The 17,358-nt window shown below is 38.3% G+C and overlaps 1 protein-coding gene across 1 annotated transcript in view; it reads left to right on the top strand.

Annotated features, from left to right (window-relative positions):
• The window catches only part of LOC139937835 (ankyrin repeat domain-containing protein 34C-like), a 40,365-nt gene that overhangs the window by 8,789 nt on the left and 14,218 nt on the right, over positions 1-17,358 (top strand). Inside the window, exon 2 of the mRNA XM_071933159.1 lies at positions 10,843-10,897. The gene's annotated coding sequence lies outside the window, so the exon portion shown is untranslated. The remainder of the gene's footprint in view (positions 1-10,842; positions 10,898-17,358) is intronic.

Here is a 17,358-nt window from a genome sequence, read left to right as displayed (position 1 = left end):
TATTCTGATGGCCCTGCATGTGTACCAGTGATTGCACCAGTCTTCCGTAAAGGCAAGTCAAAAGCACATTGCTACATGTTTTACGACTTGTGCTTGTACAAAACCCAACAGATGTCCGCCATCAAAGCCAAGAAATACACGATAAAATACACAAACCATGGAAATACCACAGATGGTGGACTATCGGTTTCTGATTATCGACAATTTTGACGAGGATGCATTTTCTTCATGTATAAATAACCTAATGGGAAATATAGAGTCCGTTTATGTTTTCCTTCGTGTGAGTTGTATGGATTTTTTGACAAGCAAGCATGTTGTTGATATTTCTCTCAAATTATTTATTGACTTATGGAAAGCATTCTGAAGTTTGTTCAAGCTGAATTATTATGAAGTTTATTTGACAGCATATACATTTTCATTCTTGACAAAAATATAGACACTAATAGACTTACGGGGCGCTGTGCAATGCCCCTACTACGACACATTGTGTGTTTTGTAAAGCAACATTTGCGATTCTCTCTGCATGGACTTTGTGAAAGCTACAGACGACTGGTTGGCATGTTACAACTATTCTGCAAACCTCTATACCTGATTACAATCAAATCAAGCGCTTAAAGCCATGTGACCCTTTCGGTACAGAAAAAAAATAAAAGTTCACAGATTTACAAATAACTTACAGGGTTTACAGAAGGTAATGGTGAAAGACTTCACTTGAAATATTAGTCCATGAAATGCTTTACTTTTTGAGAAAACAGTAAAACAATTATCAATTCTACGGTGACCGATTGAGCCTAAATTTTCACAGGTTTGTTATTTGATATAGAAGTTGTGATACACGAAGTGTGGGCCTTGGACAATACTGTTTACCGAAAAGGTCCAATGGCTTTAAACTCGCTATGAAATTGGCCAGGGTAGATTTCACAAAGAGTAAGGACTTAGGAGTGGTCATATAAGATATTAAAAACGTATGGCTAGTCCTAAGTCAGGATGAGTTACTCGTAAGTCGAGATAAGACTAGTCTTAACTCTTTGTGAAATCCACCCCAGGGGTCAATTTCACAAAGAGCTAGGACTAGTCCTATAATAGGACTTAGGACTAGTCCTAGGAGATATCCAAAACGTATGGCTAGTCCTAAGTTAGGACGAGTAACTCGTCCTAACTCGAGATAAGACTAGTCTTAACTCTTTGTGAAATCAACCCCAGGGGTCAATTTCACAAAGAGTTAGGACTAGTCCTATACTTAGGACTTAGGACTAGTCCTAGGAGATATCAAAAATGTATGGCTAGTCCTAAGTTAGGACGAGTAACTCGTCCTAACTCGAGATAAGACTAGTCTTAACTCTTTGTGAAATCAACCCCAGGGGTCGATTACACAAAGAGTTAGGACTAGTCCTATACTTAGGACTTAGGACTAGTCCTAGGAGATATCAAAAACGTATGGCTAGTCCTAAGTTAGGACGAGTAACTCGTCCTAACTCAAGATAAGACCAGTCTTAACTCTTTGTGAAATCAACCCCAGGGGTCAATTTCACAAAGAGTTAGGACTAGTCCTATATACTTAGGACTTAGGACTAGTCCTAGGAGATGTCAAAAATGTATGGCTAGTCCTAAGTTAGGACGAGTAACTCGTCCTAACTCAAGATAAGACTAGTCTTAACGCTTTGTGAAATCCACCCCGGTGTCGGTGGGGGGGGGGGGTCCCCACTGCAATCTGCGTGTGCGTGGGTGGGGAGTTGTCATCTAACTCTGTGTTCACACAGGCGGACTCAAGCAAATAAGACATGGGACAATTAGAGCGTCTTCTCCTTATAGTAGGCCTATGGGGTTAAAGAAGCGTGCTGTCCACGGCAGCAACTGGAAAGGCGCAGCATTTAATATTAATAATTAAAATGTATGCAAAACGTAATTAAAGGCCTGACGCTTCTACACTATAGCAGGGTCTTGCTCGAATACTAATGTTGAGCCTCCTTGCATACACAAATTATCAAAAGCGCACAACATTATGTATTAATGCAAAGAGTTCGAGAACAAGATAAAGAAACAAGGCTGGTCACGAGGCGAGTGCCCAAGCCAGTAGGAATTACCCTTTAAACACTTTCGGTACAGAAAAAAAAAGTTCACAGATTTACAAATAATTTACAGGGTTTACACACGGTAATGGTGAAAGACTTCTCTTGAAATATTGTTCCATGAAATGCTTTACTTTTTGAGAAAACATTAAAACAATATCAATTCTCGATAGCGAGAATTACGGATTTATTTTAAACACATGTCATGACACGGCGAAATGTGCGGAAACAAGAGTGGGTTTTCCCGTTATTTTCTCCCGACTCCGATGACCGATTGAGCCTAAATTTTCAGAGGTTTGTTATTTTATATATATGTTGTGATACACGAAGTGTGGGACTTGGACAATACTGTTTACCGAAAGTGTATAATGGCTTTAAAGATGCTATGTCAGATTTTTGGTCGATTTGACTCAAAAATTTTGATTTAAAATTCAATAGGTATTTTGATAGGTAGTTACAAGCTTTCATTTGAGCCATTGCTCGAAAAAGTCCGCCAATTATTAGTAGCAGTGAAATAAAGTGCTCAAAATTAGTTTTTGTCGGGGTCCCGACAATATATCACGTGACCAATTCTTATGTGTTTTATAAGAAACGTTTTAAATTTTTGTCATGGTTCCTGACCATTAAAAGTAAAAGTTAATTTTTTTTCGTTAGAGCGGGTGATACTCTTTGAAATACCATTCACTCAAAAAAATCTATTTTTTAATGTTTGGGGCCAAAAATCTGACATAGCATCTTTAAGGCTTACTCTCTTCATGTCAAAACAAGTTAGAACGTTGCAATATGGTGGCAATACCACAAACTTTTCTAAATGTACTGTCTTTGAATCAAGAAAAGTACAGTTTCATCAATTACTGCCTAGATACAACTTCTCCAATGCAATTCATTTCAGTAAAAAGCATCTCTAAGAACCCAGATGAAATAAGTGAAAAATTGTTTAAGAAATTTAGCCAGGAGAACCCGACATACGATATCGCCAAGCACACAGATAAAACAAAATTCTATGAAACTTTGAATAATGTACCGCCTCTAGTTTCAGACCGCGCCGTCCTGTTCGTCGGTAGATTTTGAAAAGCTTCAGCCCTAAAAATAGACATCCCTCGCCGCTGAATTCGATCTTTTACAAGATATTAGCTAAAAATAGACTGGAGTGAATGTAACTCAGGAAGTTTGGGGGAAAATGCAGTTTCTTTCTTTAATCTGCAGACAATAGTTGTTATTTAATATGATCAAGACATGCGGTCGTAAGAAGTGTTGATGTAAACCACCTCCACATGGCTAGTGTCCCCACCCCCCCCCCACCCCACCCCCACCCAACCTCCCAGCGAATTTCTAACCATTTCAGTTAATCATAATTTGATAGACGATATTTTATCATGATTCACATACTTTTTCTTACAATTGAGGGAGTTGATTTTGAACTGTTTATAGGGGACAAAAAAATACTACATAAAAACGGTTACTGTTTCGCCACCCCTGTGTTTCAACACCCCTATTCCGACACCCCTATTCGACTGTGGACATTGTGTTTTGTGTAACAACAAGTAAAACCGTGTAATGTGCATCACACTTCTTCTTTTTCAATTCCGCAGTAGTGGTCACAATCCTGAAACGACATCACACATTTTTTTTTTGTCTCAACATTTCCAGTTGGTCACAATCCTCCTGCATCAATCATTTCCTCCTCAGTGCTATTCACACGACAGAAATTTAACTTGGGTCCCTTGCTATATTCTAGCATGGTTATAAAATGTAGCAATGTTTTAAAATATTTTGCAAGAGAACTTGGACAGTAGAAACGATTACAGCTGTCCGTTCACATTAGGAACACTTTTGTAAAATGTTACAACCATGTTACAGTTTAGCAAGGGACCTTTGCTAATGTGCCCTCGTGTGAAAGAGACTTAAGGAGATCTGTGCAGGTTGAAAAGGATTATAATAATGATTACAGTCTTCAGATTCTTGGATTTTGTGATTGTCTCGGCTGAAGTTTAGATGCATTTGGGAAATGAGTTCTACATTGATTGATGAATTAGGAACGTGATGAGTGCCGAGATAGGCCGCAATGGTTCACAGCGTGTTGTACTGCAATCAAATAGAGTGTGTTTAAAATTATCCTTCACTTTAGACTCTCCACGCATTCAAAAACTTGATAAATTGAAGTCGAGTGAAACGGCGGCAAACTGACTTTAAAAAAAATTAAAATATTCAAAAAACCTTAGTAATGTCTTGGTGTTATTACTGATTTCAGTGACCTCGACGAATAACGGGATAAAACCCATAATACGTGAAACGTGTTTCTTGAAAAATAAATGATAAAATGGTGAGTAGGCCTATGTGTGAAGGATCCTTTACTCGTGGGATCAGGTACCACCATAATTATACAGTCCATCAGTTTGAGCGTAGGGTTACCACTAGACGTGACTCAAGGCCAAATCCCGTGCCACCGCCAGAAAACTACTGTTTAGTGATGCTCTGCATTCCAAAACCTGTTCTCGGGACCACATTTTGACAGCGAGCGCGCACTGTACTGTCTGCTACGGTTTGTTCGATAGTAAGTTGGCATGATATGCTTAGGGACCTCTCACACGAGAATGGGACTTGAATCAAGTCTAGGTTACCACACGGTGTAGGGTTTTGTTTTGAACAAGTGAGGATTCTAAGGAAGTCTGCTGAATCACACTACTCAGGGGAATAAGGAACCCTATAGGCTAATCTGGCTGAAGGGTGTCGTCTGTAGCAAATACTGTGTTAGTTTACGGGTTCACACTAAATCCTGTTGGTTTAGAGAGGCTTAACAATAAGCTCATATGGGATTACGATGTAAGCCTTGTGTCTCGTGAGATTTCATCTCGCTGTATCCTCTTTGTCTCGTGAGGTTTCATCTCGATGTATCCTCCATTGGTGTTTCACTCAAGTGTCGCGGCTTGTATAAAGAATAAATTATGAATCTTCATAAATCAATTAAGGGTGAAATCGTAGCTCTTTGTAAGATACGCTCATATAGGCCTTTATACCGGTACAGACACGTTCAGGACACACATAGGCCATTTATGGCAAAACACCCCAACTCGAAAATGTTTGTTTCTTATCATCTTTAAGATCATTTCTGGTTTAGTTTGGCGTGCTTTTTCAACTTCAAAATTTCAAAGGCATACTGTGTTTTATTGTGCATATAATCTTGTCCTATCTCGACATCTTTTTACAAAACAGCTTTCTCTGTCCTTGCTTTTTTCAAAATGAAACTTTTTTTAGTGAGAAATTACTTCTTTCTCAAAATTTAAGTTACTTCAGAGGGGGTCGTTTCTCACAATGTGTCGTGATATCAACAGCACTCCATTGCTCGTTACCAAGTAAGTTTTGATGCTAACATTATTTTATTTTGAGTTATTATCAAAAGTGTCTTCGTGATGGCGCTCTACCAACTGAGTTATGGCCCTTTCTCGCTTTATATCAACGGGCAGGGCGGGACTAAGATCTTCTACAGACAATTCTGTTTTCCTTTTTTTTTAAGACAGTGGACACTATTGGCAATTGTCAAAGACTAGCCTTCTCTGGTGTATCTCAACATATGCATAAAATAACAAACCTGTGAAAATTTTAGCTCAATCGGTCATAGAAGTTTCGAGATAATAATGAAAGAAAAAACACCCTTGTCACACGAAGTTGTGTGCTTTCTGATGCTTGATTTCGAACTTGAGGTCTCGAAATCAAATTCGTGGAAAATTACTTCTCTCTCGAAAACTACGTCACTTCAGAGGGAGCTGTTTCTCACAATGTTTTATACTATCAACCTCTCCCCATTACTCGTAACCAAGAAAGGTTTTATGATGATAATTATTTTGAGTAATTACAATAGTGTCCACTGCCTTTAAGTTCAAAATTCCTCAGTTTTATAGCTCTTTCTCAATAGTTGGTCTCAGACCTTGGAACAGCAGTCCCATCAGCGTGTCTCACTACGTCTTCTTAATCACACCACCTTAGTTATTTCTCTATTAATGTTGAGCGCTTTGATCTCCCTTGTAAACGCGCTTTATACATAATAGTTATTATTAATATCAACAGCTGCAGAGCTTCTCACCAAGTCGGTGTTACGATCATTAATGTTTGGAGTATGCGCCAATACCTTGCCTTTAAAGGAACATTACAGAATTGATTTTTGCTGATGCAACATTTGCTGGCAGTGTGTAAGCACTTTATGTAGACCTGCAGAAGTTTGAGATCGATCGGCCATCTGGGTCACGAGAAAATAGTAATAAAAAAACATTACACATATTGCATCACATCGATTCAAAATAAAAATGAATGAAGTCATCACTGAGCGATGACTTCCAAGATATACTTTAATTTGAAGTTGATAAATTTGTTTGTTTACTGGTATATTTGATGGTTGTTTTGATTACTGCCTGGTCTGTCTGATTCCTTCTTGATGGTTGATTGTATTTGCCCGATTGCGTTCCTCTTCGTGCATCACTGTTTCTAAGATTGCCCGCGACCTAAATACGCCATTCCTAGAAGTGTCTTTATTGAAGTGCGATCTTTTGAACCATAAAAATGAAACCTTCAAGTATCGGTTCTTCAATCTCCATGGAGTGAATTGGACTATGAATTGATTCAATGGATTCATAGATTTTCCAGTTGGGTGAAATTTATTCTAAAGAGGAGGAGAGCTTTAAGTTCAGGTCTTGGGGAAAATCTTCACCAAATCGAATATATGAGCTTTTTTAAATCCATGCGCAATATTCATTGAAATAAAGTAGGTTCATCTTAAATTTAGAATGAAACATTTACAAGTTTGTCACTTTATTGTGAATAAATTTGAGAGTTTGTTCGTCTGCCTCGTAAAACTAGCTTCATTTATTGGTCATTATTCAAATTAAAAATCGTAAACTGGATACATTCATACGACTCAGTAATTTATCTCTGCTGTCTTAAAAAAAACGTTAATTGTTAAGTATGGCGACGCATAAATTTACTTGTCATTTGTTGACAACATCAGACAGTCAGGAGCAAATATTGTAAATATTAGGTTTTCTTTATATACTATGGATATTATTTGAGGGAGTTAGAGTTATAGGGGTGCAGCAGTCGCAAATTGGGAAATCAAAGAGAGACAATTTCCTCAGACCTGGCAGATTTAATCTGGGTTCTTCACACGGATGAGGATGTCTTAAGACGTTGCTAAGGGGGTAACCTTAGACAATGCTTGGCACTCGCGCATCCTCCGTGCAAGGTATGGTTGATTATACTGAATTGTCGCTTTATACGAGACGCCATAGGGATCGTACGCAATCTGCTCGCATCGGATGCTGCAACACTGAGTAAAGGTTTCTATTGACAACCCAGGCCAAGAAGAAATGTCACTTAAAGAAACAGGACACCATTGGTAATTGTCAAAGACCAGTCTTCTCACTTGGTATATCTCAACATAATGCACAAAATAACAAACCTGTGAACATTTGAATTCATTTGGTCGTCGAAGTTTTGTATCTCTCTTTTAACGATTTTGTATTTTTAATGCCCATTAGTGCTTCTATAGTTTTAACTGCTTGTATAGTTCTATATTTTGATACTGTATGCCATGTTTTAATAATGTCCATCTGTAATGTCCCTTTTTGTCTCTTCGTAAATTGTGGCATCAGGAGATTAACTCGATAGTAATTTAGTTTACTTTTTTAAAATCCTTCAGGGGTGCTGCTTTTTTTGTTATTGTATTGTATGTTCTTGTTTTTGTTTTCTTACTGTTCTTATTGTCTGTGCTTGAATTTTTGCCTGTGAAATTATTAAATGAAATGAAATGAAATGAAGTTGACAGATAATAATGGAAGGAAAAACACATTTGTCCACATGTGTCATACGAATTGTGTGCTTTCAGATGCTTGATTTCGGGACCTCACAGTCTAATTATGCGGTCTCAAGATCAAACTCAAATGTTTTAGTGGAACATACTTCTTTCTCGAATACAGTTACCTCAGATGGAACCGTTTCCCACATTGTTTTATACTATCAACAGCTCTCCATTGCTTGTTATCAAGTAAGTTTTTAATGGAATTTTTTTTTTTGAGTAATTACAAATAGTGTCCAGGACCTTCAAGACGTTGCTAAGACGTAACCTGAGACAATGCTTGGCACTCGCACCCTCCGTGCAAGGTATGGTTGATTTTACCATGGAGGATGAAAATCCCTCGATGATTATTAAACTCAATTGTCGCCTTACGAGACGCCAGGGGGGTCGCACGCAATCTGCTCGCATCGGATGCTGCAACACTACAGGCTCCCATTGACATCCAAAGAAGAAATGTTAACGAGTTTATAGAGAGACAATTTCTGCTCTGAAATTAGCATCCCCCGTGGCAGTAATTGCTTTCTTATAAGGGCAGAAGTCATGAAAGAAAACAGAGAAAAAGATGAAACTTTTAACAAAATAATAATAGAACAAGTAGTGAAGAAGGTTAAACAGGTTCGTGATACTTGAGGGTGAAATAACAGCCAGATTTCTATATAGGTATTCAATTATCTTTCCTTTATTATCATCATAACGAGGAGGTAATATTGTGCTTGGGTGTTTTCAAGTGAATAAACCCGTCATTGAGAGGCATGATGATGTGGGTATGTGCTCGTCGATGACGGTTAAAGACAAACACTTGTCTTTAAACTTTGATCTATACTGGGTGGTTCAAAATAATTAATTTTGGATTGAAGTCAAACACAAAACGATATTGGCTTAAATACTAGTAAAAAATAAATACGTCTGTTTGAAACAACATGATTTGGTTGTATCAAAATCAGATTTACTCTATCATTACTTGCGACTGCAAATTGACCAAGCTAGGATATAACAAAACACCACAAGGGTATCTACTTGCTGGGTTATAGAATCCTTTGAGAACTGTCGATCTTGCGTCATACTCTACTATACCACGGAGTAAAGCAAGACAGTTCTCAAGGAACATAATCTACCCAGCAAGTAGATACAAACATGGTGTTACCTCAAACAAAGTATAAATATTATTACCTCACCATGCAATGCCATATTACAAACCAAAATAGAACCACTTTATTTCGCTATCAAGAATACGTGCCAGTACATTGCAGTTGGATATGAACGGCTTGCAATCTAATTAACAAGAATCAAACCTAGGCAAGATTTCTCCCCAAACGAACCCTGTACTTTACCAAGTCCAACATGAACTTCTCAACGGGACTTCAACCGCCTCAATGTCTACCAACGAATAAAGTGAATATATAGACAAGAAGTTCCTATCACTATGGTAACCTAGAGTTGAAATCTCCAGGGAGATTTACAATTCAGCCACTGTTACCGACACAAAGAAGTTATTTATAAATGAGATGTTAAACCAAAAAAAACGCATTCCATCAACATACTAACAGCTATTCTCTCCTTCTGTCTAGATCCTTCCTCCTTCAATTTTTCTTTTCTTCAAATGCAGGACTTTTCTTACTTCCTTTTATTTGTTTAAAGGCACAGGACACTGTTTTTTTGAAATAAATGTTGACGTTTGGCAGCTGCACTTTCGGTCATCTGCTTTTGAATGTAGGTGAAAGGTGAATAGACAGGATTGACCTAGGCTAGAGACCACTCGCTGGCGTTGTTCACGAGCCTCGAAGTGTGACGTCATGTGTTCAGGGTACCACCACGGGGTACATTAATACATTGATTGTGCCCACGATGGGTCGTTACCATGCTGACATGTACAACAAAGATAGCCATGGGTATGAGGTTGTAATTACGCCGGAACTATTTCTGCGTGGTGTGCCACTGTGAACAATGAAGAATTCTGTCAACAACCACAATTGTTGTTTACAAATCGTTCGCACTGTTTGTCTACATTATTTTGTTTGTTCCAATTTCGTCGCAATAATAATCTTGAAAGTTGACAAAAGAAAACCATATTTTACCATCGTAGGGCCTATACAAAAATACTTGTACAAAAACTGCATGCTGTGTGGTGGGGGTCCATGGTGCTTTAGCCACGGGTACGAGGTTGTAATTACGCCGGTACTAGTTCTATGTGATGCGCCATTGTGAACAATGAAAAAAATATTTTTGTCAACAACCGCTATTGTTGTTTACAAATCGTTGGCACTGTTTATCTGAATTTTACTGTACCAATTTCGCCGTAACAATTTTAAAAGATGAAAACGGATTGACTCCAATCTTTTACCATACAATATTGCATGTTGTGTGATGGGGTCAACGGTAATTTGGCACACCCTTGAATTAGGGTGACACCAGTGTACAGTGCTCTGAACGCAAACAAGTAATAATGACTCGAATTGTGGTACAGTTTTTTGTCCCCTCATAATTACCTCGTAGGCAGCGTCGATGCGTAACTATGGAAACATCCCAAGGACTCCATCAGGTAGACGACGCAGAGCAACGTCTTAGATCCTCATACGCATGTGCAGTTGTAAATCGAGACCTTGACGATGGCATCGAACCATTGGGCTGGTTTCGTCACTAAAATCCTCCCTCTTCAAAACAACTCTACCTTTCAGTCGTCACTGCGTTTCCAAGATACGTAAAGAAGACATAGTATGTTGTCTTGTAAAATACTTGCTCATTATGAGCCAATATTGTTAGATATTGTTTTGCAATGAAACAATTTTTCAAACTTAAGGCATAAGATGACTGTAAATAGTAAACTTTGCTGGAACAACCATCTTTTCAAATCTCTTTTTTGGGAGAAGTGTTAGATCTTAGGCCGGTTGTCTCTCGACGTTTCAAGTGGTTTCTCTTCTTTGCCTTCAGGGTCAGGAGAACTATACGTGCGCATGGCATTGAGCTCGAGAGCCCGATGAAACCTGTAAGTATTATCGACAAGCATTTTGGTTTATGCTATGAATGAAGGCTTATAAAACAGCACAAATGCATTCTTCATTGAAAACAACAATGCTAACTTGTTTTTGCAAATTTTCCATGGCGTGTTCTAAAAATAAAATTGTTTTGCAGGCAGTATGTTTTCACAAGAGTAACCCGTCAATTTAAAGGGTCTATATTTAATTGATATGAACCTGAAAAACAACAGCAATAGAAACCTATACTTAAGCTGCAGCATTGGATAGTATCATGTGCTTTGAGAAACTGTTCACTCCTCGTTTTACTAATTTCTCAAAAACTACAGCACCTCAGCAAGTAATATTTTAAGCGAAGCTTTCTACCATCATTATTTTCAAATTGTGTGAGTTTTGTGTCCTATATTTACAAAAAGTATTCAGTTTGGTGTCCATTGTTTGCGTCGTTAAATTTTATTCAGGATCCATGCAGGAGGCATCAACAGAGCCCGAACAAAAGGGAAAGCAAGCAAGGTCACTGCTCTCGACGATGTAAAGGCAAAATATCGAGTTTAATTAAATTATAATTTACTGCATCGCTGGGCGAAATAGACCGTTGAGTTATTACGGTTATTAGATTCAACGGATTCAATGGTTTTAACACTGTACGGACGAGAAGGTCCAATCAAATTTCAAGACGGTAGTCCAAGACTCAATCTCAAATACTACGAGACATAATATTCAGGTTATTTGAATGCCACATCAAAATGATCACTTAACGGCACTGGACCAGTCTTCTCACTAGGTGTATCTCAACATGCAACAAATGACAAACCTGTGAAAATTTAAGCTCAACTGGTCGTCAAAACTGCGAGAAAATGGTGAAAGAAAAAACACCCTTGTCGCACAAGTTGTGTGCTTTCAGATGCTTTAATTCGACTCAAACATTTTAGTGAGAAATTACTGCCTCAAAAGTTACTTCAGAAGGAGCCATTTCTCACAATGTTGTATACTATCAACAGCCCTCCATTTCTCGATACCAAGCAAGTTTCTACGTTACAAATTATTTTGAGTAACTACCAATAAGTGTCCAGTGCCTTTAAAGGCAGGGGGTACTTTTGATGATTGTCAAGGAACAGTAACCTCACAAGGTGTATCCCACAAACGAATAAAATAACAAACCTATGAACATTTGGGGTCACTTAGTCATTGAAGTTACAAGAAAACGATGACAGAAAAACACCCGTGTTGCACAGAATTGTGTGCTTTCAGATGCATTAAGGAAGGCTGCCTGTCTGAAGCCTTTCTAAGATTGAAATTGTGCGGTGAAAATGTACCTCTTTCTCAAAGACCTTATTTTAAAGAGGGTCATTTCTAACAGTGTTTTATAACAATAATTAACAGTTCTTCAGTGCTCATTAATAAGCAGGTATTGTGGTACTTTTTGGAGTAATTACCAAAACTATATCCTCCTGTTTAAAAAATCGGCCTTTCAAATGTTCCTTGAGACGTTTCTTCTATCAGATTCGTGTGTAAATAAAATACACGAAGGGAAAATAGAATTAGATGTTACGAACTTCTTACTAACCAAGAGGTATAGAATTGCAAACAAAAAGTTAATAGCTGATGTCTCCACCCTATCATAGTCTTTCTAAAATACACGACAACATGAAAACAAATAGAGGAATTATTCATTAGATGTAATTGATTACAAGAAAGATGATATCTGACGGTGCAGTTCCCATATGAGGAATGATCATCATCGAAGTCATCGTATCTTCCCTGACTAGAAGACAAGACCGATGATCGGGTAGGGCTCTTAATGAACAAATCAAGTAAAAAAAAAACTCTTATTGCAAGAGAGGAGAAGCAAAACGAAGCTTAACGAAGAGAAATTCCCATGAGAGTTGGTGAAGTTGCTTGACAATGATATGACTCTCTCACCGATGGTTTCTTATTTCACTGGCGATGATCACTGTCTCGTCTCAGTGATGAACTTTGTCATTTTGGTAGTATGGACTCAGTGTCTCGGAAAAGGTCTTGTGATCGCCCTCAAAAGTGTCCTCGCTCGAAGAATGACAGTCAACTCGCCCCCCCCCCCTGCTAGTTAGGGGCGACTACAGGGCGACTTTGAGATAGGCGAGCTTGTAAGTGAGTGGGCGACTTTGTAGTGGACGACTTTGCTTGGGGCGAGTTGACTGGTGTCGATTATTTGCGGTCTTTCTGACTAGCTATAGGCCTATTAACCACAGTTTTGTCCAAATGTGACTTTATTGAGAAACTTATCCATCCTTTCGAAATCGTGGTTGGTGAATTCAGCTCTGGCTTTTCAGCACAGTCTGCTTGCATGAAGTCCCGTATACCTAGAGTGTACGTTTTCAAAATGACTGACAGAGCCTTTATCTAAGCCGTGCTTTCGAAAAGGGCGTAGGAGTTTGTCTTGATAGCCACGGTCAGACCCTCTGTTGACGGTGCCCTTGTGCCAAACTGTGGCTATAATGGTGTCTCAATTCGCCATTGGAAATTTCAGTCTGTTGTTTGTTTAGAGCAAATTGTAATAGATGTGTTTACTGCATGGTCTTAAGACCACAGAGCGTGTGCGGTAAATAGATGGATATAAATGACATTAGTTTGTTTTATAACACCCCTTGCAAGTATTGTGCCTGCTCATTGGTTTAGAGCGCGTCACATGACATGTCTTAGTTTTGCTAGACGACGGCCGTGTGATAGAGCGTCGGTTTGCCATGCGCTAGTCCGAAGACTAGCACATGGCGCCGTGCGCTAGTCCGACAGACTAGCACACGGCGTGCAGTACCCAGACGTCCGTTGCGTGTACGAGGATGATAAATTAATAGTCTGTAACCATTTCGGATTGTCCGACACTACATGCAACACAGTAGGTAGAAGTGTTTGCAATCTGTGTTCGCGTCGTCCGTGGATTGTAGCATTCAGGTCTGTAACTTAATAATAATAATACAGGTTTTAGAACTGTTTGGGGTGTTATAAAACAAATATTGACTGCTTTTACTCGTGCAATGGTTAAAAACTATGACTCCCTCGGTGATCCCCGGAGCGTTCTATTTTCCCTCGGCTTCGCCTCGGGAAAATAGAACGCTCCGTGGATCACCTCGGGAGTCATAGTTTTAACCATAGCACTCGAAGCAGTCAATATTTGTATACTAGTGAATCAATAATACTGTATTCCACACATACAGAAATGATTGATATATATGTGAACACAGCCGGGAAAGTGGTTTAAGAAATTTATCAATGCTTAGTCGTGGATGGATTAACAGTAACTAATGTATATTTACAGTTTTTTGTTTTATTTACAGTTTTTTTGTTTTATTTTATTCAATATTATTTCATTCGATATTGTTTACATAGATTTGTTTATTTTTGTTTATATTTTTATTTGTTTTTAAATTTATTTCCTTTGTCTTTTATTGTTTATTCTATTTTATAATTTAATGTAGGCTTTTGCTTTTAAAATATATTTTTATTATATTTTCACAGTCGTTCATGGTGGTCTGTTTCTGTTCCCTATTTTATGTTATTTAATCTTCAATGTATGCTTTAATTTTCTTTTCTAAGATGATTCTATTTTAATTGTTAACTTTGTACATATCAGATTGTTTTTATATAGGCTATGCGAATATTTCTAAGTGTTTCTTATCCTTTCCTGTAATTGGCGGCTCGTCCGCTGTTGGTTTGGTCAACAAATATAATATATATTACTGATCTGGAGCTAAAGCGATTCAAATTTTTGTACGAGTGTCTTCCGTTGAAGCATGTTTACAAAGATGGTTTTTCATTTCATTTATTCTGGCTGTAAAGCCAAGGGCTCTCAGAAAATCCAAACAAAATCACTGATACTAAAAACCAAGAACCAAATCGAGAGAATACAAGGAAGGAAGTTTCAGTTTTAGATGTAGTAGGACAATTGTTACAGTGAATATCGGGCGAGAAAGTGGCTTAAGAAACTAATGCTTGTAGATGGATAACCAATACGTTGCTGACATGTCAAATCAAGAGATCAAAATCAGTGTCTTCTTTCGGAGCATGTATAGAGATGGTTTTTCTGTTCATTTCATTCAATTTCTGGCTGTGAAGCCAATGACTCTCAGAAAACCAAACTATTAAAATCACTGTACTAGCCAAGAACCCAATGGAGAGTACAAAGATGAAAGTTTCCATAGATGTATCAAGAGATCAAAATCAGTGTCTTCTTTTGGAACATGTATAGAGATGGTTTTTCTGTTCATTTCATTCCATTTCTGGTTGTGAAGCCAAGGACTCTCAGAAAACCAAACTATTAAAATCACTGTACTAGCCAAGAACCCAATGGAGTGTACAAAGACGGAAGTTTCCGTAGATGTACGAGGAAACCCCCAGGGAGTTATAATTCCTGCTATAATCCCACGCAAACAGATAGCGACTGAAAACCTAATCCGCGTACTGGCCCCTAGCGTTATTTAAACCGGGGATCTGTAGGTGGAAGGCAGGGAACTACGTCAACCCAACCGTCTAACATGGTTATGTTTCGTTCGACAACAGTCTTATTGGATCTAAGGCAACCACCATTGATGTATCGTGCCTCAACTCGCTGCACGACCATCAATTGGAGTATATTTAGATTATTAAAGGAACACGTTGCCTTGGATCGGACGAGGTGGTCTTTGAAAAGCGTTTGTAACCGTTTTTTATAAAATGCATATGGGTAGAAAGATGTTGTAAAAGTAGAATACAATGATCCACACAAACATGCCTCGAAATTGCGTGGTTTTCCTTTTACCTCGTCGACTAACACGTCGGCCATTTATGGGGGTCAAAATTTTGACTCCCATAAATGGCCGACCATGTTAGTTCGCACAGTAGAAGGAAAACCACGCAATTTCGAGGCAAACTTGTGTGGATCATTGTATTCTACTTTTAAAACATCTTTCCAACCATATGCATTTTATAAAAAACGGTTACAAACGCTTTTGTTTTGACCAACTCGTCCGATCCAAGGCAACGTGTTCCTTTAAAGGATCACGTTGCCTTGGATCGGACGAGGTGGTCTTTAAAAAAAAAAGCGTTTGAAACCGTTTGTTATGACATGTATATGGTTAGAAAGATGTTTTAAAAGTAGAATATAATGATCCAAACAAGTATCACTCAACACTGCACGGTTTTCCTTTTACGTCGCGAACTATCACGGTCGGCCATTTATGGGAGACAAAATTTTGACTCCCATAAATGGCTGACCGTGTAAGTCGACAGGGTAAATAGAAAACCACGCAATGCTGAGGCATATTTGTGTAGATCATTGTATTCTACTTTTACAATATCTTTCTAACCATATACATTTTACAACAAACGGTTAACAGAACGATTTTCAAAGACCAACTCGACCGATCCAAGGCAACGTGTTCCTTTAACCTAGTTCCATTCTATAGAGAAGGATATACCACACTATACCTGCTTCTGAAACCACCTGCACAGGAATTCCTTTATATCTATAATTCAAATGATTGATGGGAAAGCTAGGCCAAACCTGCCTCCCATTAAAAAAATTATAATTACATTTATACGTATGCATACAGACACTATTCAACTATTGGTGGCAAGCGAGCAGACGCACAAACGCCTAAGGCGGTTGGTAATAATATTTCTAGTTAACATTACATACACACTATATAAAGTCAGTGGACACTATTACTCAAACAAGTTGTTAGCATAATTCCTTACTTGGTAACGAGTAATGGGGAGAGGTTGATAGTATAAAACATTGTGAGAAACGGCTCCCTCTGAAGTGACGTAGTTTTCGAGAAAGAAGTAATTTTCCACGAATTTGATTTCGAGACCTCAGATTTAGAACTTGAGGTCTCGAAATCAAGCACCTGCTGAAAGCACACAACTTCGTGTGACAGGGCAGTTTTTTCTTTCATAGTTATCTCGCAACTTCGACGACCAATTGAGCTCAAATTTTCACAGGTTTGTTATGTTATGCATATGTTGAGATACACCAAGTGAGAAGACTGGTCTTTGACAATTACCAATAGTATCCAGGGTTTTTAACGTCATAAAGGTTGTGATTAAGATGAAAGTTTGCGCTAAATATAATCATAATCAATCCTCTGAATTTCATTTCCATATGATGCATTTCAATCCATCTCGGTTTGCTAAACACAGTGCAATACATAAACCATGTCCATGAAACTTATGGAGAAATATATTACGTAAAGACAATGCATTTGTCGGGCGCCATTACCTCTTCGCGTCATAAATTAACTCCCATCCACCTTACGTTAACGGAGAGCACAGTTTCATCACAAGTCTCCGATTTGACATTTCAATTCCCTCTTGCTTCAGTTTACATTTATCAATAATTGATTAATTTCTAGCTGCGTATCATGAGACGGACATGCAAAGTGAATCCTCAACTAACCACGTAGAAAAGACATCCCTCTCGTAATCTAAAAGAGCGGTCAACACAAAAGTGCTTTCT

This window comes from Asterias amurensis, chromosome 5 (assembly GCF_032118995.1).
Source record: "Asterias amurensis chromosome 5, ASM3211899v1".
NCBI classification, from domain to species: Eukaryota; Metazoa; Echinodermata; class Asteroidea; order Forcipulatida; family Asteriidae; genus Asterias; species Asterias amurensis.
The sequence above is the reverse complement of the archived record's forward strand: the minus strand, read 5'-3'. Positions and strand labels throughout refer to the sequence as shown.